A 21520-nucleotide genomic window follows, 5' to 3' on the forward strand; every position below is an offset into this window, starting at 1 on the left:
AATCAGGTATACAGGCTCCAATGAGCAACCTGATTGGCCCATATCCGTTAACACCAAACTCCTCCCAGGAGCCCTTACCTTTTTTATTTATATACTCATGGTTATAGATGAAGTCCCACTCCTCGTCAAACCCTATTCTCCATAGGCTGCAGCCCCGAAGTCTCCAGGTTTTTCTCAACCTGGAGCTGGCAACCCTAAAATTTACATGGTTTTATAAGGAATGCCACTAGATTGGGAATTGAACCTGGTCCTTCCCAACAGCAATGATAATTCAAGCTTGTTCAGTTCTTTAGCGTCCCATCCCCTTTGATGATTCTGCCTTTTCCCAACTTATTTTTTCATTTCCTGGCACCATTTTTTTCCTTGCAGTTTTAATTGCCCAGATACAAGTGCTTTAGCAAGGAGGAGAATGGCTTCGAGGGGGGAGGCTCTCCCTACCATTATTATTTAAGCTATTTTTTTAAAGTTCATTTCAGATCTAATGATTTAGACATCACAAAATCTCCCAAAGGCTTTTTCAACCCATGCCATCAGCATTACTTTCTGGTCATTATTCCCATGTACCTTTAGCCCTTTGTATTGTTGGAGAACCTGCTGTCTAAGACCTTATGCAGGGTCTCATGGGAATTGTAGTCCATGGACATCTGGAGGGCTGCGGTTTGACTAACCCTGAGTCCTTATGTTTTAGATCAGGCTTTCTCAACCTAGAATTCCTGAAAACCTGAGATCTCTTGACAACCCTGGAAGGGATTCCCGAATGGGTGGGTTAATTGATTTTTAATATTTTTAACATTTGTTAAACATTTATCAGGTGATATGACCGTATATGGTCATGTCAACTCACCCACCCCTCCCAAAATGGCCAATAATGGCTGGAGCGGGTGGAAGGGGAGGGGCCCCAGGTAGGGTGTCCACAGCTGTGCTTCCCAACCGTATTCCCAGCCCACTTCTGGGGTTCCTTGAAACCTGCGGAATGTTTCAGGGTCTTCTCAACAGTTAAAAAGTTGAGAAAGACTGTTTTAGATTGTCCTCTACATATTATATATATATATATATATATAGAACCAAGGAGTTCTATTGGGACAAAATTTTTCCACAGAGACAGGTCTTTCTATTATCAGATACAATGTGTCAATGTTTGCACTGTCTGCAAAGAAAATTCAATCCAAACTAGCCATACCAGAGAGTTAATTGACTGAGATTTGATTTACTTCCATACCTCCTCCCTGTTTTATGGTCTTATCAAATATTGATTTTAACTATATATATTTAATAAACTTTGTATATATTTATCCTCTCAAACAGATTGGTGATCCCTGGCCCCAAAGAAGAAGAAGAAGAAGAACAGTTGGTTCTTAGATGCCGCTTTTCTCTACCCGAAGGAGGCTCAAAGTGGCTTACAGTCGCCTTCCCTTTCCTCTCCCCACAACAGACACCCTGTGAGGTGGGTGAGGCTGAGAGAGCCCTGATATCACTGCCCGATCAGAACAGCTTTATCAGTGCTGTGGCAAGCCCAAGGTCACCCAGTTGGTTGCATGTGGGGGAGCGCAGAATCGAACCCAGAATGCCAGATTAGAAGTCCACACTCCTAACCACTACACCAAACTGGCCAGGAGTCTGCCTGGCCTCAACAAGAGCCCGGGCTTTTTTGATGATGGCGCCAACTCGGTTGCATGAGATCCCCAATAAGACCAAGGCCCTAATGGAACTTAAACACTTCCGTAGGGCCTGCAAGATGGAGGTCTTCCCCCAGGCCTTCGGCTAAATGGCAGCAATGGGAGACCAGATCCAACCAGATCCATCTCTGTCAGGCAGCTCTTCTAACACATGATCCATGCTCGTGGTCCTCCTCTCCAGTGTTTCCAAATGACATTTTTGATGTAGATGTCATGACTGTTAGGACCGTTTGATTTGATTGGTTTTTACACTGCTAAAAAATAGTTTGATGTTTGTTTCCAACTTTACTGGTTCTATGTACACTGCCCCGAGATGTTATCGTGAGGGACTTGTGTAAATTGAATGATTGAATGAATGAATAAATAAATATATTGCAATGGTCTTTGACTATAGGCAATAAAATCTATATAACTATGCCATTCTTTTGCTGGGAAAATTTACCCGTGGAGGAAACATACAGGCGCTTATATTTTAGCCTAGAAAGGGTTAAATGTCCCCCTCTTCCCATGCAACTCTTCTCTTGATGAAGTGACCCTGGCAGCACAATTTGCACAAGAGAAAAGTCATTTAAAGTAAACATGGAAGAAATGCAGATAAACAGTTGACCCCTCAAGTTATTCCCAAATATACACAATACATTTTTATCCTCTCTTTTCTCCCAGGAAATGGCATCAGTCAGCCTTTTCTTTGCTCTCACAACAACCCTGCAGGAAAGGCTAAATTGTATTGTAATTATTGAAATTGTATGTTTTAAATTTTTATTTTACCCACCCTGAGCCACTAGGGAAGGGTAGGGTATACTACTACTACTACTACTACTACTACTACTACTACTACTACTACTACTACTACCACCATCACCATCTGAAAAAGACTGTCCCAAAGCCATTCACTGATGCTTCAGTGAATCTGAACCCAGGTCTCCTTGAGTCTCCAGCATGCTGAGTCTCCAGCATGTTAACTAGAAGAAGAAGAAGAAGAAGAATTGGTTCATATGTGCCGCTTTTCTCTACCCAAAGGAGTCTCAAAGCGGCTTACAGTCGCCTTCCCTTTCCTCTCCCCACAACAGACACCCTGTGAGGGAGGTGGGGCTGAGAGAGCCCTGATATTACTGAAGGAGAAGAAGAGTATGTTCTTATTTGCTGCTTTTCTCTACCCAAAGGAGTCTCAAAGCAGCTTACAATCTCCTTCCCTTTCCTCTGCCCACAACAGACACCCTGTGAGAGAGGTGAGGCTGAGAGAGCCCTGATATTACTGCTCGGTCAGAACAGCTTTCTCAGTGCTGTGGCAAGCCCAAGGTCACCCAGCTGGCTGCATGTGGGGGAGCGCAGAATCAAACCTGGCATGCCAGATTAGAAGTCTGCACTCCTAACCACAGCACCAAGCTGGCTCCCAAATGCGATAGCATGTTGGAAGGTGGCAGATACAAATGGGTCTGAGATTACTTTTTTTGCCAGTCCTATTTGAACAAGGGCATGGGAGACAGCATTTTAGGTCCCACAATGTGATGATGCACAGTTGCAGGAGGTGGCCTAGTAGAAGGCACCCGACAGATATTTTGTTGTTTCACAAATCTGAAAACAAACTGGAAGGCCTTCCAATTCCAAATTTAGCCCTGGGTCTTTCTCATGACACATAAAAAAGAAGTTTACCATGCACCAGTATCAGTGGCTGGGGCATTGCAATTTTTGAGAATAGATCTGCTTTTAAAGAAATTGTAGTTTTTCCATACAGTGCATGTTTTAAGGGGTTATAGGATGGGCAGAATGTCCCTCAAGTTGAATTCCTTCAAGGAGAGGCAATATATTCTAGATCTAGAACATTAACTGAGCATTTGTATAGGCAAAATTCCCTACTCCCTAAAATCTAGATACTTGGCCAGAAAATTAAATAAAGTTGAATGAGAAAATCCTTTCTGATTCTGACATTCCTCCCCAATTGTTCCTTTGATGCCCATTGAGTGTTAACAACAGTAAAGAAAGCCCCAGGTAGGAGGAATCTGGGTACAGGCACATAAGCATTTTGTGCACAAAAACAGGGCCCCCATAGAGCAGCAAGAAGCAGAAATATTTTGATAAAAGTCCTAATTTGTTGACTGCTCACATGACATGTTCACATCAGCTTCTGCTTTAACTTATGAGGGGAGGGAAACCAGTCCTTTTTCTCCCCTGGCAGAGAGTTTCTTAATAGGGACAGGCTTTACAGAGGTGTCCGCATCGTCAGAGTGCAGAGAAAATCTCCTATGCAGACAGGATCCTTTCTTTCTGAAAGCATGGGTGCATAACTGCTTTTTCTCCACTCGAAGTGTGCAAAATACCAAGGGCGCCAAAGGAATCTGAGCCTCTCAAGTAACAATGATCCGTGTTCTTTTAATGACCCTGTCGAGCAGAGGAGGATATTTTTGTGGTGTGATGAATTTTGGCTAGTCTCCTGTGGAGTTTTCCTCTGCTTTGGAAGCTCTCTCTCTCTCTCTCTCTCTCTGTGATGCTGTTGCTGTTGTCCTCAGACAGAGGCTGTATTTACCATCTCGCCTCTCCTTTTAAGTGATACCTCAGCGGTATTGAAATTCTAGTATGATTGATGTAAATTATATACTGCCTAACAGGAAAACAAAATCTCCCTTTTCACTTTAAAAAAAACAACAACCCAAAAACGTTCTGCAGAGCAATAAAAGTAGAAACAAATGACAGCGAAAAATCAGGCCCACCCTAATGTGAAATTTGGTATGCATTTATGGTTTGAGCGCACTCCAACGTGTGGAAATTTCAGAGACGGCTCATGATGACCTAAGTATCTTGAAGGTGACCCTGCAGAGGGAAAAGAATTTCTGCGGCCTTTTTTTGGGTGCTTTATGATGGGTAATGAAAGTCTGCCATTATTAAACGGGAAAAAAATCCCCTATAAAGTTTAGAGAGCCCAAAGGATTCTAGGTCACACTGCAAGCACAGCACAAATGGACTGCTTTTCTTAGAGCAGACTGATGTTCTTGTCCTCAATACTGGTAAGTCTGGATTCTTCAGTCTCACAAGCACAGCAGTGAGGGGACAGCCGCCTACAGTTTTCCCCAGCCTCACTCCTCAGCTAGACTGCCTCTAAAAATGGAGGCTCTATTTAACTTTAGTCGCTAGAAGTCATTTTTAAAAAGTCCTTTAAGGGAGCCATTCTCAATGTGGAGCCATATTTCAAATTCAGCAGGCTAAAAAAATGTGAGAAGGGAAGCCAGCTTGCTGAAGTGGTTAAGAGCAGTGGTTTCTAATCTGGCAATCTGGCTTTGATATCCCGCTCCTCCACATTTAGCCAGCCGGGCTAGTCTCAGTCCTGTTAGAGCTGTTCTGACAGAACAGTTTCTCTCAGAGCACTGCAAGGCCCCATAGTGTGGGCCTCAACTACCTTATAGGATGTCTGTTGTGGGGAGAGGAAGGGAAGGTGAGTGTAAAACGTTTTGAGACCCCTTCAGGTAGTGAAAAGCGGGGTATAAAAACCAACTGTTCTTCTTAGGAAAGGTTTATGAACGAATGAAATACCCTTTTTGTCATATATGACATTATTAATTGCTCGGAAGTTTGACCTTTGTCAAGAGAAAGAAAAGAAATCATGTAATCTATTCCTTGGTGTGTGCTTGAATTTATGCAGAGAAAAAAACCTGAACGCACATGTGTCTCTTGGTCGGGAGCTTCTGACAGTACTGCTTGGTCAGAACAGCGCTATCAGTGCTGTGAGTAATTCAAGGTCACCTAGCTGGCTGCATGTGGAGGAGGAGCGGGGAATCAAACCCAGCTCACCAGATTAGACCACTAAACCGCATTGTCTTATGGTCTGCACACACGCTCAATGAGTGATGTGCATGGTCAATTACTAACAGCATTTCACCGTTCTTGGGTTCCTCCAGTCTACAGGCCACATAAGTATGAAGACCTTCTAATACTCACAGTGCGAAGGGCCCCTAACCATAAAGCAATGCGAGGCCCCATAGTGTGGGCTACATGTGCTTCTTGGATAAACCACTCCAGATCAGACCTGTTTTGAAGCCACCCTCTCTGAGCCCCATTGAGTTGGAGAACTTCCATTGAGACTCCAATCTTTGGGCAAGATGCTAGAGCAGGCTGCTCCTTCTCAGCTCCAGCAGCTCTGGGAAAATATTGATTTTGGAGCCCACTTCAGTCTGTCTCTAGGTCAGGATGTGGAAAAGCTCGGGCTGCCTTGGCTGATGACCTCTGCTGATAACATGATAGTCAGTGTGTGACCCTGCTACTTCTGTAAGTCTCCTTGACCTCTGATACTGTTGACTGGGACATCACACATTGTGGGAAGTAAGGGGCATTGTATTATGCTGACTGATGTCCTCTGTCAGGGGCAGACTCCAAGGACGGTGCTCAAGATCCCCACTGCGCCCCATGGCCTTTGGCCTGTGGAGTTCTGTGGGGTTTGATCTTATCCCCCATACCATTTAACATCGATGTGAAGCCACTGGGAAAGGGTATGAGGAAATTTTGGCTGTGGTGTCATCAATATGTCTTTCTTTCCCACCTAATTCTGAGGAAGCCACTGATGTGCTAAACTGGGGCTCAAAGTCAGTAGTGGGTAAGAAGAGGGCCAAAAAGCTGAAAATTAATCCAGGCAAGCCAGGCTCTGGATTTAAGGTTGCCAGGTGGAATCGGGGTGGTCCTGGGGAGATTTGAGGCTTGGTCCGGGAGTTCTCCAACGTGCTAAGGTCACATGATAATGATGTCAGCATGTTGGAGGCCACACCTCAAACTTGCTTTTGGACAAAACTCTATGGTAGAATTTTAATCCAGAGCAGACACTGCACCTCTTGCCTGTCCCCCCCCCCCAAAAAAACTTGTGGAACCTCCATTTGTCACTCCACTGCCTGCAGACACCACCTGCCACCAGCCACTGTCATGCCCATCCCACTCCCACTCCCTCCCTAACTTGCAAAGCTGCTGGTGGCATGTGGTTTCTGCAGTGGAGCCACAAAGAGTGGTTTCACAATATTTGGGAGGGGGATGTGGATGCAGCAGTGGCAGAACCGCAAATGGTGGCTTTGCAAGTTTTGGGTGGGGAGAATTAGAGGGGGGATTTCTCACACTTTACTGAATCCTTGAAGAGTGGGTGACCCCCAGGTCCTAGCAGGGGTCTGGCATCCCTATCTGGGTTAGTAGAAGTGCAGTTCATGGATTTTAATGGGGTTCTACTCCCTTGTCTTGAATGGGGTTACAAAGTTTGCTAAACAACTCAGCAATCACCTAAAAAACCTGGTGTCTATGGCGGGTTAAGGTGCTTTCACCCAGCTGCAGTGGGTGTACCAGATACTCCCGTTCCTGGCTCATTTTGATCTCGCCACAGTGATCCAGGCTCCGCTGTATCTAGACTGGACTACTAGAATACCCTTGAAGAGTATTCAGAAGATTCAACTACTGCAGAATTCTGTAGCTAGACTGCTGGTCAGGCTAGTTATCCATGTCATATCTCCTCAATATTACAGCAATTTCATTGGCTTCTGCCCTCCTCCTGAGCTCAATTCAATGTGTTGGTTTTGACCTTTGAAGTCGTACAAGGCTTGGGAGTGGGGTGTCTAAAGGATCGTCTTCTCCCATACGTTCCTGTGTGGGAACGAAGATCAGAGCCCCTTTGACTTTTCCACTGACCAGAGAAACTTGTCTGAAAGGCGCACAAGAGAGGGCCTTTTGGGGGGGCACCCTCACAATTACGGGAACAACCTCCCCAAGAAGATGCAACTGGCAATTTTATTCAGGATGACATTAAATAAATAAATTAGATTAGGTGTAGTTGTTTTGTTTATTGGCAGTTTAAAATTTGTTTTTAGATCACTGCTTGAATGCATTTTATTTTAATTTATTCCCATTTATACTGTAAAGCTACCTTGAGTTCCTGCAAAGTAGAAAGGTAGGTAATAAATGTTTGAAATAAATGAAATAATATATCCCCTCTCTATATACTTTGGTGATTTTAATCTATTTCCCCCAGTGGTCTTTCCCAGACTTTAGAGCATTTCCGTATAGGAAAGGTACTCCGTCCCCTTGATTTTTTCAGCCATCCTCCTACTATGGCTTTCGCAGCTCTGTTATTCTTTCGGAGGTGGAACAACTAGAACAGCACACTCTCTCCCAAATGTGGCTGCACCACAGACTATTACGATACACGGTTTCACTTCCAAACCTTTCCCTAATAGTTCCTATAATTGAATTTGCCTGTTTCATTGCTACGGAACACGCTGCTGATATTTTCTACAAGGTCCCCACCACAAGCCTCATGCTTACTTTGCTGGAAGTCACAGCCAATTTACATGCCCGTCAGTATGGAAGTGAAGTTAGGCTGCTTTGCACGTATTTACCGTCCATCTCAGCTGTCAGTTGTACAGCCCATTCACACAGTTCAGGGAAATCTTTTTGGAATCCTTCTTGGCTTGCTTGGGATTTCAATGTCCAAATACCTTGGCATCACATTTAAAGTGGTTTGAATTTCACTGTACTTTTCATGGACAGTCTGCAAACTGCCTTGGGGATCATAATTTTAGGAAGGTGCTTTTTATGCTGACTAGGCAGCCCAGGACAGCCTGATCTCACCATTTCTTGAAAGCTAAGCAGGGCTGGCTGTGGTTAATACTTGGATGGAAGACCTCTGAGGAATACCAGGGTCACTATACAGAATAGGCTTTTTCAATCAGCGTTTTGAGAAACCCTGGGGTTTCTTGATGAGTTTCCTGAATGGGTAGAAGTTAATTTTTAATATATTTTTACAATCTTTTAAACATATATGGTCATGTCAACCTGCCCCCCCCCCAATGGCCAATGATGAGCCTGGAGGGAGTGGGAAGGGGAGGGGCAACAGGTGGGCGTGCACACAGCTCCACTTCCCAACAATATTCTGCATAGTTTCACCACTTCTGGGGGTTGTCAAAGCCTGAAGGATGGGTCAGGGGTTTTTCAATGGTCAGAAAGCTGAGAAAGCCTGAGGGAGAGGCAGGCAATGGCAAATCACCTCTGAATGTGAACTTTAAAAACCCCACCTATGGGGTTGCTTAAATGACCATCCCTTGAGTTTCTTGTTGGAATAAGGGTTTTGAAACATATTTAAATGTGCCATGCAAATAGAACATTGCACTCTTGCTGGCACTAAAATAACTCCTCTTATTAAACCCATCTTAATGGTGGTTTCCAGATCAGCTGTAGTCCAATTTGAGGAGCATAGGCTCATCCTAAGGAAGGATCACAGGCATGCTGAAAGGGGCAAAGTTGGTAAAACCTTACTCTATCACCCAAGCTGAAGCAGCAGCCAAGCGGGCTGAAACATCAGCTGGCTCCGCTTGAGCCAATCTGCTTCCAAACATCTGGCCAGAGTCTGGGAGTGTTGACAGATGGCCATCCATCAACAGGTATAGCTGGGTACCATAATAATAAAAAAACAGCTGGGTCAAAGGGCCATGAAATATAATTTCTCCTTAATAAGTAACTTCATCTATAAATGTCGACCTAGTGAAGACCGGAATCTGATGAAACCAGGAGTCCATGAAAGGATATGCTTGAATAAAAAAATATGTTCAGTCTCTCTAACAGAGGTTGGCCAGATATCCTCAAGTCACAAGGGGTATTCAAGACCAGTGAGAAGCACAGTTGGTTTCCCATTGTGGTCCTCTGCAGAGTCCTCCTTGATGATCTCGCATCCAAGTAGGGACCCTACTTATCTTCCTAGATTTGATGAGATTGGGCTATACCGTGATGTGTGTGTGTGGGAAACAGGGTTGCCAGCTCTGAGTTGGGAAATACCTGGAGATTTTGGGGATGGAGCCTGGGGCAGGTGGGGATCTCAGCAGGATATAATGCCACAGAGTCCACCCTCCAAGGCAGCCATTTCTTCCAAGGGAGCTGTTTTTGTCTACATGGAGATGGTGGTAGATCTCAAGGTGCCACCTGGAAGTTAACCCTAACAGGGAAGAATCTTTTTTGTAATCTTTTTTGAGTGAGGGCTGTGCTCTGCCTTCCCCACTGCTATGGTCCAAGGTGGTGCTATGAGTTGCGTTTCACTACTTTAGTAATAAATAGCAATTGTATATCAAATTTTATCTCCAGGCCGTCTCTTTAGGGTAGGAGTAGTCAAACTGCGGCCCTCCAGATGTCCATGGACTACAATTCCCATGAGCCCCTGCAACCAAATAGGAATTGGAGGGCCGCAGTTTGACTACCCCTGCTAAGCAGTGGTTAATGAAAACTGACTCTTTGTGCCCTTACTGCAGCTAAAAGGCTCATACTACAACACTGGAGAGACAAATTCCCACCTCCTATGAATTCATGCATTGAGGAACTTAGAACTTTATATTGGTATATATAAATAATTTTGTAGATATTTGGAAACCATTTACAGATACTTGTTAGGACACATGTATACTCACCCTGGTTGCTATAATTTAGTTTCTACTTTCTACTTTTTTCTTTTTGTTACATTTTGAGTTTCCCCCCCCCCTTCCCTATCCTTCTGTTGTTTAAAAAAAAACCCTCTTTAATGTAAATTAGCACATATGGATTTCTGGGAAACATTGGTCTTTTTTTGCCTTCCCAACTTTGAGGTGCCCCAAGACTCTTGTTTAATTTTGCTGCCACTACTGTAACACCTCACCTTCCGCGATTATTATTTGCCCAAAGGAAAGGGAGGAAAAAAAAATCCTCTGCTACTGTGAAAATGATAGATTCAGGTGTTGGTCGGAAGTAACAGAACAAACTTTGAATTCAATGGCACTTTAAGACTAAGTCTCATTCTGGGTATAAGCTTTTGTGTGCACCCACATATCTGCACATACTCATACGACCAACAAAGTCTAGGTGTAGGCTGTCATGTGCATGCACACTTCTCCAGTTACACACATAACCAACAAAGTCTCGTTCTGGAGACACGCTTTTGTGCGTGCATTTCCTCAGAAACACATATGACGAACAAAATCTAATTCTGGGTGTAAGCTTTTGTGTGCAAGCATACTTCTTCAAATTCATATATGTTGTGCCTGTAGTTCTGCCCAGTACCAAGCTTGAGGTCCGAGGCAGGATCCTCAGCCTGCCTTGTAACTGACCAATGCCTAGACCAGGGATAGTCAAACTAGGGCCCTCCAGATGTCCATGGACTACAATTCCCATGAGCCCCTGCCAGCATTCGCTAGCAGGGGCTAATGGGAATTATAGTCCATGGACGTCTGGAGGGCTGCAGTTTGACTACTCCTGGCATTCGCTGGCAGGGGCTCATGGAAATTATAGTTCATGGACATCTGGAGGGCTGCAGTTTGACTACTCCTGGCCTAGACGCCCTGCAATTGACCTAGATCCCATCTGCTGGATCCAGTCCCTTTAACGTGAAACTGACCCATAGTGCCCACTGGGGAAGATCTGTTGTGGGGCTTGTGTATATAAACTGGGGTTGGTTGTGGGGTTCTTGTTCAGTTCTGCTATTCTGTTATGCCATGCTGGGGTCCTCACAAAGTTTCCTATTGATATATAGAAGATGAGTTACATACTGACGTTAATTTTGTAGGAAAGGGGGTAGGATTTTCCCACTTTTGTTACAACAAACTGATATTGGAGGGATGTGTATTTGCAGTATATTCATTGTTTCATTGTTTAACTCGACTAACATGGTATTGATAGCAATTTGTACATTTCAAATTTAGGACTCCACCACTGAAGAAGTCACTGAAAACGTTAATGATCTAGAAACCATTAGGGTTGTTTCTCCTTCTATATAAAAGAAATTGTATCGGAATCCAATATATACATCACCACAAGTATATTTCCTCGGAAAGGTTCCTTGTCCTTCTGTTGGGGGTCCTCACAAAGAGCTTCAGTCACTTCCAGTGTCCCTGTCCCCCTGAGCCCATGGATTTAATAATATATACCAGGGGTAGTCAAACTGCGGCGCTCCAGATGTCCATGGACTACAATTCCCATGAGCCCCTGACAGGGGCTCATGGGAATTGTAGTCCATGGACATCTGGAGCGCCGCAGTTCGACTACCCCTGATATATACCAATCTAATTTATTGATGGGACTATGCTTTCATGTGCATGCACACTTCTTCAGATACATGCATGCCCAACAAGGGCTGGTTCTGGGTATAGGCTTTGGTGAGCATTGGTGAGCATGCACACTTCTTCCAATCCAAATCATGCAAAGCTTAAACCCCGAATTGGACCCTGTTGGCCTTAAAGGTGCCAGTGGTCTCAAACGTCGCGCCGACGACACTCCCAGCGGCTTCTTTTTTCCGTCTGAGATGGCGCCACCCCCCTCGCGCTCTCTCCTCAGGCTTCCCCTCAGCCTCAGGGCCGAGGCGGCGCCTTCCCGCCAAAACGCCGGGCCTCGCCACACCTAAGATGGCTGTCGTCTGCGCGCGCGAGCGTGGCGGAAGAAGGGCGACGGGAGCGCGCGGAGGGGCGGGGGGGGGGTTTTGCCCGCTCCGCCTTCCCTTCTCGGCCGCCGCGCGCCGCGCTCGCCGCCTCAGCCGGGTACTTTTCTTTCTCTTACCGGGGGAGGGGGGAGCAAAGAAACAAAAAAAAGCAAAGTAAAGAAAAAAGTGACCGCCCCCCCCCCCTTTCTTCCCGAAGGGCCGCCCGGTCTCCGCCTCCCCCTTCCTCCCCTCGACCCCCTCCGCGCAGCGCCCGCGGTGTGCTGCAGCCTCTGCGTGAGTCCCTGACCGAGGAGAGGAAGGGGGGGGGGAGGTTGACGGAGCGCCTTTGGGAGCCCCCCAGGGGAGAAAAACCCGCCCGGCACAAGGATGCGATGCGCCCCTTTTGCTTGGCCGTAGGGCTGGGGGATACCTGGAAGATTTGGGGGTGGAGCCAGGAATGGGGGGGGGACTTGGGGCGGGGAGGGACCTCAGTGGAGTGGAGTGCTATGGGATCCACCCTCCCAAGCAGCCCTTTTTTCCTGGGGGGCTGATCTCTATTGCCCGGAGAGAGCTGCAATAACAGGGGATCCCTAGGCCCCGCCTGGAGGTTGGCATCCCTAGTCTATCCTCCCAATCAGCCCCTTTCTCCAGGGGGACTGATCTCTATTGCCTGGAGAAGAGCTGCAATTCCAGGGGATCCCTAGGCCCCACCTGGAGGTTGGCATCCCTAGTGCACCCTCCCAAGAACCCTTTTCTCCAGGGGGACTGATCTCTTTAGTCTGGAGCTGCAATAACAGGGGGTCCCTAGGACCCACCTGGAGGTTGGCATCCCTAGTCCACCCTCCCAAGCAGCCCTTTTTTCCTGGGGGACTGATCTCTATTGCCTGGAGAAGAGCTGTAATTCCAAGGGATCCCTAGGCCCCACCTGGAGGTTGGCATCCCTAGTCCACCCTCCCAAGCAGCCCTTTTCTCCTGGGGGACTGATCTCTATTGCCCGGAGAGAGCTGCAATTCCAGGGAATCCCTAGGCCGCACCTGGAGGTTGGCATCCCTAGTCCACCCTCCCAAGCAGCCCTTTTCTCCAGGGGGACTGATCTCTATTGCCTGGAGAAGAGCTGTAATTCCAGGGGATCCCTAGGCCCCACCTGGAGGTTGGCATCCCTAGTGCACCCTCCCAAGAACCCTTTTCTCCAGGGGGACTGATCTCTTTAGTCTGGAGCTGCAATAACAGGGGGTCCCTAGGACCCACCTGGAGGTTGGCATCCCTAGTCCACCCTCCCAAGCAGCCCTTTTTTCCTGGGGGACTGATCTCTTTAGTCTGGAGCTGCAATAACAGGGGATCCCTAGGACCCACCTGGAGGTTGGCATCCCTAGTCCACCCTCCCAAGCAGCCCTTTTTTCCTGGGGGACTGATCTCTATTGCCTGGAGAAGAGCTGTAATTCCAAGGGATCCCTAGGCCCCACCTGGAGGTTGGCATCCCTAGTCCACCCTCCCAAGCAGCCCTTTTTTCCTGGGGGACTGATCTCTATTGCCTGGAGAAGAGCTGTAATTCCAGGGGATCCCTAGGCCCCACCTGGAGGTTGGCATCCCTAGTCCACCCTCCCAAGCAGCCCTTTTCTCCAGGGGGACTGATCTCTTTAGTCTGGAGCAGTAATTTCAGGGGATCCCTAGGACCCACCTGGAGGCTGGCATCCCTAGTGCACCCTCCCAAGAACCCTTTTCTCCAGGGGGACTGATCTCTTTAGTCTGGAGAAAAGCTGTAATTCCAGGGGATCCCTAGGCCCCACCTGGAGGTTGGCATCCCTAGTCCACCCTCTCAAGCAGCCCTTTTCTCCAGGGGGACTGATCTCTTTAGTCTGGAGCTGTAATTCCAGGGGATCCCTAGGACCCACCTGGAGGCTGGCATCCCTAGTCCACCCTCCCAAGCAGCCCTTTTCTCCAGGGGGACTGATCTCTTTAGTCTGGAGAAAAGCTGTAATTCCAGGGGATCCCTAGGCCCCACCTGGAGGTTGGCATCCCTAGTCCACCCTCTCAAGCAGCCCTTTTCTCCAGGGGGACTGATCTCTATTGCCTGGAGAAGAGCTGTAATTCCAAGGGATCCCTAGGCCCCACCTGGAGGTTGGCATCCCTAGTCCACCCTCCCAAGAACCCTTTTCTCCAGGGGGACTGATCTCTTTAGTCTGGAGCTGTAATTCCAGGGGATCCCTAGGACCCACCTGGAGGCTGGCATCCCTAGTGCACCTTCCCAAGCAGCCCTTTTCTCCACGGGAACTAATCTGGAGATGAACTATAAAACTGGGGGCTTCCCCAGGTCCCCCCTGGAGGTTTCCATCCATAGTTACGGCTTCGGCATTAGCCTCCATTCAAGGCTCTGAGTCAAAATAACACTGGGATTTGGGGTGGGACTGGTGGCTCAAAGATGCTTCTCCTGCTGCAAGGCAGTGCCTGTTGGCAGGCTTTTCTCCACATTGCAGCTGTTCTCTCTGTTTGTTCCTTGTTTCATTCATTCAATTTATATACCGCCTCTCACGGTGATGTTTTGGCAGGGTAAACATGGAAATGCGGAAACCTGTTGTTGCTTGGAGAACAGAGCTGCCCTATGAGGTTAGCCTGTCAGTGCCATGCTCATGGCTGAGCAAGGGAGCTCTCAAGGCTGGATGCCAACCTCCAGCTGGGACCTAGGAGGATCAGTCCCCCTGGGGGAAATGGATGCTTTGAAGGGTGGACTCTTTGGCATTGCACCCCACTGGCAGGCACCCCAAGCCCCACCCCCAGATCTCCAGGAGTTTCTCAACCTGGATTGGCAGCCCTTATTCCCAGCCGGCAGCAGGGGGGGGGAAGAGTTGGATAACCCTACTTGCAGCCAGGCTCAAATCCTTGCACCCAACTTATCTGGGGCACATGTATTTGTTGATTGCCTTTATTTCTTATTCGCTGTTTCCCCCAGTGGGGACCCACAGTGACTTACGTCATTTGTTATATTTTATTTATTTTAAACATGTTTATGCTACCTTTTCACCAGTCAGGCCTGTTCCCTTCTCCCAACAACTCTGTGAGGCAGGTTAGGCTATAATTGTGACTAGTGTAAGATTTCCCTTAGTGTTTCTATGGCAAAACAGGGATTTGCACCTGATTCAGGTACAACACTCTTCCCTAAGGGTCCCCAACCTTTTTGATCTTCAGCTCCTCTTTGGCATTCTGAGGCAGGGTGGTGGGTACAAGGCAGAACAAACCAAGGAGCAAAGTCATGCGTAAATCCCATGGTAACTCTTCAACATTTAAAGCAGACATTCTCTAAAGCAGGGGTAGTCAACCTGTGGACCTCCAGATGTCCATGGACTATAATTCCCATGAGCCCCTGCCAGCGTTTGCTGGCAGGGGTTCATGGGAATTGTAGTCCATGGACATCTGGAGGACCACAGGTTGACGCCAGCTTGGAGGAGTGGTCAAGAGAAGCAGCCTCTAATTTGGGGAACTGGGTCTGATTCCCCATTCAGCCAGCTGGGTGACCTTGAGCCTTTCACAGTTTTCTCAGCCGCACCTACCTCACAAAACCCCCAGCTTTTCTTCTCAACAGTGGCCTTTTAATATGCACAGCCAGTCAGAAGCCATAGAGATCATGAGCCTGGCTCTGCCCTTGTTCTTAAAACCTTTGGTGGGCACCAGGAAAGGGCACTGTGGGCACAACTCTAGCTCGAATCCTACAGCACACTGGCTCTTGAGTTGACTTGGGTTTGCTCGGCATGCGTTTAGTCATAGGGATCATCTTAACACAGCCCGCGGTGCCACGGGCGCCACTGACTAAATAAAGCCGTAAGGGCTTAGGGGGAGGAGTTAGGGCGGGCTCTGTCCGGGATGAGGAAGGGTGCCGATTGGCCCCTTCCTCCAGACAGACCATTGGCCGATTCCCGCCCTGGCGACAAGGGAGCATCTGTGAGCTGCGCAGAGCGCGGCTCGCAGTTGCTCCCTTGCTGGCGGCCGAAGCGCCTCTCGCTGCGGCCGAAGCGCCTCTCTCCGCGCGACTGCCGGGGGCTCCCTTGCCCAGCGCCCGCTGTATTTTTATTACAGCGGGCTTGTTTACTAGTTTCATGTATATCTCTGATTTCTCCTTGTTTTCTACAAATGAGTAATATTTTTGGAATAGAAAGAGGAAGAGGGGTGAGCTCTTTGGCACGGTTTGGCCGCGTCGGCAATCACCCCTAAAAGAAGATAGAGCAGAGTAGGGGCCATTTTTTCATATGATCACCCAATTATTCAGCATAGTAATAGTAAAAATGAAAGTTGATTGTGAAGTGCTACTGGAGGATCTAGCCATAGGGCCATGGATGTCCATGGATATATGGAGAGTCACAGTTTGGCCACCCCTGCCATAGGGGTGAGCAGGTAACAGTGTGGCAAAGGATATTTAGTGCTTATTAAGGTGAATCCCAGTTTTAAATCTATGCCCTTGAGTTCTAAACTGAGTCCAAAATTGGAAAAGGTCTTGGGGGTTACAGTGGAAGCTCAATGTCAATATTGATGCATTGTACAACCGTAGTAAAGAAGGCTGACTCCCAGATTGTGGGCTATTAAGAAAAGGGTTGGTAGAGCAATGGTGCGGCATCATTTGGAAAACTGTAAGGTTCTGGTCACCGTATCTCACAAAAGATATTGTAGAGCTAGGAAAAGTACAGAAGGAAATCATGATGGCCAAGAGGTTGGAGCACTTTAAAGAAAGGCTGGAGAGTCTGGACTAGTTTAGTTAAGGGGGGGGGGGCATGATAAGAGGTTTCTAAAATTATGCACAAGGTGGAAAAAATTGATGGAGCTTTCACTCCCTCTCCCATGATACTGTAATTTGGGGGTGCCCCATGAAGTTGATAGCAATAGATAAAAGTACAGATAAAAGGGGGGGGGAAACTTTATGTAATTAAATGTGATCTGTGGAATTCACTGACTATTGATCTAGAAGTAAGTAAGTAAATAAATACATTGAATCAATTCAAGGAAAGCCTTAGCATCTGTGCCCTGTTTATTGGCCCTCCGGGGCAGTTGGTTGGCCACTGTGTGAGACAAGATGCAGGTCCAGCTGGATCACTGATCTGTTCTAGCAAGGTTCTTCATACATTTTAATATTCTTATGCAATGGTCCATGGCAAATGCCCCTTCATGCCATTTATGAGAGCCAACCTAGCAAACTAGGCCTCCAGCCTGGCAAAGAGCTCTGGAGAATTCAAAAGCTTGGTCATTATGGTTGGTCTTCATAAAATGGTTTTGTTTTATAGGAACAGGTTGTCTAGCAATTTAATATTGCTGGGTATTGAAGACACATTAAAATAAGGCGAAAGCTCTTGCTCTCCTCTCCCGTAAGTTTCCAGATGAAACCATCATTATCCTGATTAATAAAGTCAGAGTCTATGGACTTTAATCCTGCACACTGTGGTGGTCCTGCCTATTTTCTGTGTCTTTGAATTGGGCAAGAAGAAATGGGAATACTCTGAAATCTTTATGTACAGAGCTCAACCGCATAACTTAAAACGATTAGTCACAGCAATTTGGAATATACCAAATATTTCCATCACAAGAGTCTCCACAAAAGTGGTCATGCCTAATAGAAATGCTATATAAATTTAGCGCTATACACTTAGTGTAAGAAGAAGAAGAAGAAGAGTTGGTTCTTATATGCCGCTTTTCCCTACCCAAAGGAGTCTCAAAGCGGCTTATAGTCGCCTTCCCTTTCCTCTCCCCACAACAGACACCCTGTGGGGTGGGTAGCCATGTTGGTCTAAACCAGGAGTGGCCCAACTGTGGCTCTCTAGATGTCCACAGACTACAATTCCCTTGAGTCCCTGCCAACACTTGCTGGCAGGGACTCATGGGAATTGTAGTCCGTGGACATTTGGAGAGCCAAGTCAAGTCGAGTCTTTATTATTATGGTACTAGACCAGTAGACATTTGGAGAGCCACTCTTGGACCATCCTTAGTAACGTATGACAGCTAGATTCAAGTTGTTAGACCAAATGCCTTCTCTAATCCAACACCAAATCCCAAGAATCAGATGTGAGAGATCGAGGATGAAGCACAATATATTTATTTGCACAAACAGAGAGCCCACAGCCACATGGCTTTTACTGATTTCTGTCCAGCAATGCTGGCACAGGTTTATATAACACTTCCTGTCCTTTGTCTCCAAATTGGCACTTTCTAATGGCTCCTGACGGCCACATAGGATGTATCGTATCACATGTTAATTGGTTCCTATCTATAGGGCACCATTAGTTTCAGAGAGCATGCGTATAAAGCAGGTTCGAACAGACTAAGACAAATCTTCCTTCATAGGCTTTTTTCTCATGGCCTTCAAAAGTAGATCCCTGCCCCCCCCCCCCTCCTTCTCCTGCACTTTCTGCTGTCTACATGATTTGTGAGCTCTAAGATCATGGCTTCTGTTAGTAGTTAATACTGTCTTTGGTCAAGTTGGCTTTTGAGGTCCCACAAAGTCCAGTAGCTCCTTAAGAGACCAACAGATTTTGGGGGTATAACCTTTCAAGAGGTAAAGCTTCCTTTGTCAGACCGGAAAATCTTGTTGGTCTCTTGAGGTGCTGCTGGACTTGAAATCCAGCTGATATTATTATGCAGGGGCAGCAAACTGTGGACGTCCAGATGTCCATGGACTACAATTCCAATGAGCCCCAGCATACATGCTGGCAGGGGCTCATGGGAATTGTAGTCCATGGACATCTGGATGTCCACAGTTTGGCCACCCCATTCAACTAGGTAAAGGTAAAGGTATCCTCTGTGCAAGCACCGAGTCATGTCTGACCCTTGTGGTGACGCCCTCTAGGGTTTTCATGGCAGACTCAATATGGGGTGACCTGGCCAGTGCCTTCCCCAGTCATTACCATTTACCCCCCAGCAAGCTGAGTACTCATTTTACCCACCTCAGAAGGATGGAAGGCTGAGTCAACCTTGAGCCAGCTGCTGGAATTGAACTCCCAGCCTCATGGGCAAAGCTTCAAACTGCATGTCTGCTGCCTTACCACTCTGCGCCACAAGAGGCGCATTCAACTAGCATTTCTTAAATCAGTTTTCCTTGACTTCATGATGAGCAAAGACCAAGTCGAAGATCAAGAGACATGTATTTTTGCCATAATTAAACGGTTCATAATATTTATATTGAACTTGAGCTGATTTGGCATAGTTAGTAGTGTGCTAGGGCATTTTCACAAATGAAGCAAAATCCTGTTTGCATATTAGGTATCCGTAGTTCAAATGTAAAATGTGCTGGAATGTACATACATGGTTTTTAAAAAGCACTTATTTGAAAAATGTCTTGTGCTGTGCATCCCAGACAGACAGCATTTATTATTATGTTTGACTTGCAGTTTTTGCCAGAATTCATGTGAAATGATACCCATCAGTTTAATGATGTTCACCAGATCCTTGACATGTCTGTATGCATAAACACAAAGAGCTCTCAAAAGTGCCTTTATTGTGACGTGTGGGGAAAAGTTTATGAATTTATTAAATTTCTATATCACCCCTCCCTGCAAATAGACGCAGGGCGGTTTACAATAATAATAAAATAGTTAAAACCTGTACCCTTCCCTCACCCTCTTAAATATTTTTGCCAGGCTAATTGGACTGTGGATGGTCTAAAACAATGGTCCCCAACCTGCGGGCTGCGGCCCGGTGCCGGGCCGCGAAGGCCATGGTGCCGGGCCGCGGCTCCCTCTCCCCGCCCCCCCGCAGTAAAAAACTTCCCAGGCCGCAAGCTTGCGGCCCGGGAAGCTTCTTACTGTGGGAGGGCGGGGAGAGGGAATCAGGGCCGCGCAAACGCACATGCGCCATGCATGGCCGGAATCGCGCATGCGCTGCACTTTTGCGCATGCGCGAACGTGCAGTGCATGCGCGATTTTGGCCTCACATGGCGCATGCGCGCATGCACGGTGCAGCCAGTGCATGTGTGATGCGCGGGCGGGGCAGTTGCCCTGCCGGTCCCCAGCCTCAGAAAGGTTGGGGACCACTGGTCTAAAACTTGGGGGTGGGGTGGGGTGAGCCAAAGAGAAGGATGGAGGCCTGATTAGTTTCTAGACAGTCATGGCCTGAACTCTGAGAAGAGTGCTATTTTACAGACCCTGTGTAACTCTTGATAGTTCTGTCTGGGCCTGGATTTCAACTGGCAACTCATTCTACCTGGTTGGGGCCAGGGCTGAAAAGATCAGAGTCTTTGGATTCAGCTCCCTGCATAGCTGTGAATTTAGGATAGCTTGGGGGGACTTTCTCTCTCAACATTGTTTGTAAAACAGAAGCACTGAGGGTATGAAAGTTATGGATTTTGAAAAGATTGGCACATCGCAAGTATCTATGTAAATAATGTCACTGAGTTTTAAAAGGAGAAGGTGAGGAAGTTCCCGAGATTGCTCTCCCCCTCCATGTGCTTGAACTCCACCCAGTAGTTTATGTATATTTGGGACGATACAAGTTACATAAACATAATTTACGAATAATAAAAAACGGTGTATGTGTAAAGCATGATGCATTCCAGAAGGAAACATTTGAGAATGTGTTAAAGCCCAAATGTTGAAATATTAAGGGTGCATTGTTAAGGGCATTTGATTTCAGAACGTTTCCAGGAGTGAACTTGCTTGGTGGTTTACAACTTGAATTTAATGGAAACTGGCAATGGATGTAGTTGATGAGGTGTTTTATGGAATACCTTGTTTGAAATCCCCCCACAAGACTACCCGGCTCCCTTCCTCCCTGTTTTGAGCATTGTCTTACTTTTACATTTGAATGCCTCCTCCCAATAGAAGTTTTTTTGTGAAGTTTGCCTCTGCTTTCTTTTTTTATATTGGGCTTTAATGTGAAGAGTGTGTTTTATTCAGCCATCAGCCTCTCCGTATCAGCCTGCCCTTGCATTCATTTCCCAGTGTTTCGGGCCAGACTTTTCATTTGCAAGCCGGCGTTGGAGAGGATTCTCTGTTGTTGTTGCTAAAGGTTTCCATGAGATTCACATCTCCCTGCTTTATTTTCAGATTGGTGTCAAAATCTGAACAACGGCTTTCGTGGGCTTTTTGAAACAGGGACGAACTGTCTGAAATCAGATTAGACAGCTAGTTGCATGTTAACATGCAGTAAACGGCAATTTAGCAAACTTACATATGTTTTAGCAATTATGTTAGCACAATAATCCTTGGCCGTGATGATGGGTTTGGGGCTAATGGCATTTCTGCATGATCTCATAAAGCAATTAGAGATGCCAGTGAGTGCGTTCCCAGGTGTTTCTGTGTATCCCTAGGGGGCATATTAAGGCATAAGGCCAAGCTCAAGAAGTGTGATAAGTCCCTGGAAATTAATAGGGAGGAATGTATGTTGCTTTGAGAAATATATAATATATATATAATGATGATGAAGGGGAAGAAAAATAGTGCTTCCCCTTGTGCCGTGTTTTGCTGATGCGATAAAGATAGTGGCCTTG

General features: G+C 46.7%; 2 protein-coding genes across 12 annotated transcripts in view; one reads left to right on the plus strand and one right to left on the minus strand.

Moving 5' to 3' along the window:
- Positions 1–21520, minus strand: part of RUNX2 (RUNX family transcription factor 2) — a 317078-nt gene that overhangs the window by 234687 nt on the left and 60871 nt on the right. The gene's annotated exons all lie outside the window — the stretch shown is intronic.
- Positions 12080–21520, plus strand: part of SUPT3H (SPT3 homolog, SAGA and STAGA complex component) — a 370690-nt gene continuing 361249 nt past the window's right edge. For 3 of the 4 annotated variants that reach the window (XM_077317634.1, XM_077317617.1, XM_077317659.1), the window contains exon 1: positions 12080–12181. The gene's annotated coding sequence lies outside the window, so the exon portion shown is untranslated. Of the gene's footprint in view, positions 12182–12258; positions 12358–21520 lie in introns of those variants that run through there. The other variant, XM_077317625.1, reaches the window with a different exon arrangement.

The sequence above is a fragment of the Paroedura picta genome, chromosome 1 (assembly GCF_049243985.1).
Source record: "Paroedura picta isolate Pp20150507F chromosome 1, Ppicta_v3.0, whole genome shotgun sequence".
In the NCBI taxonomy this organism is placed as follows: Eukaryota; Metazoa; Chordata; class Lepidosauria; order Squamata; family Gekkonidae; genus Paroedura; species Paroedura picta.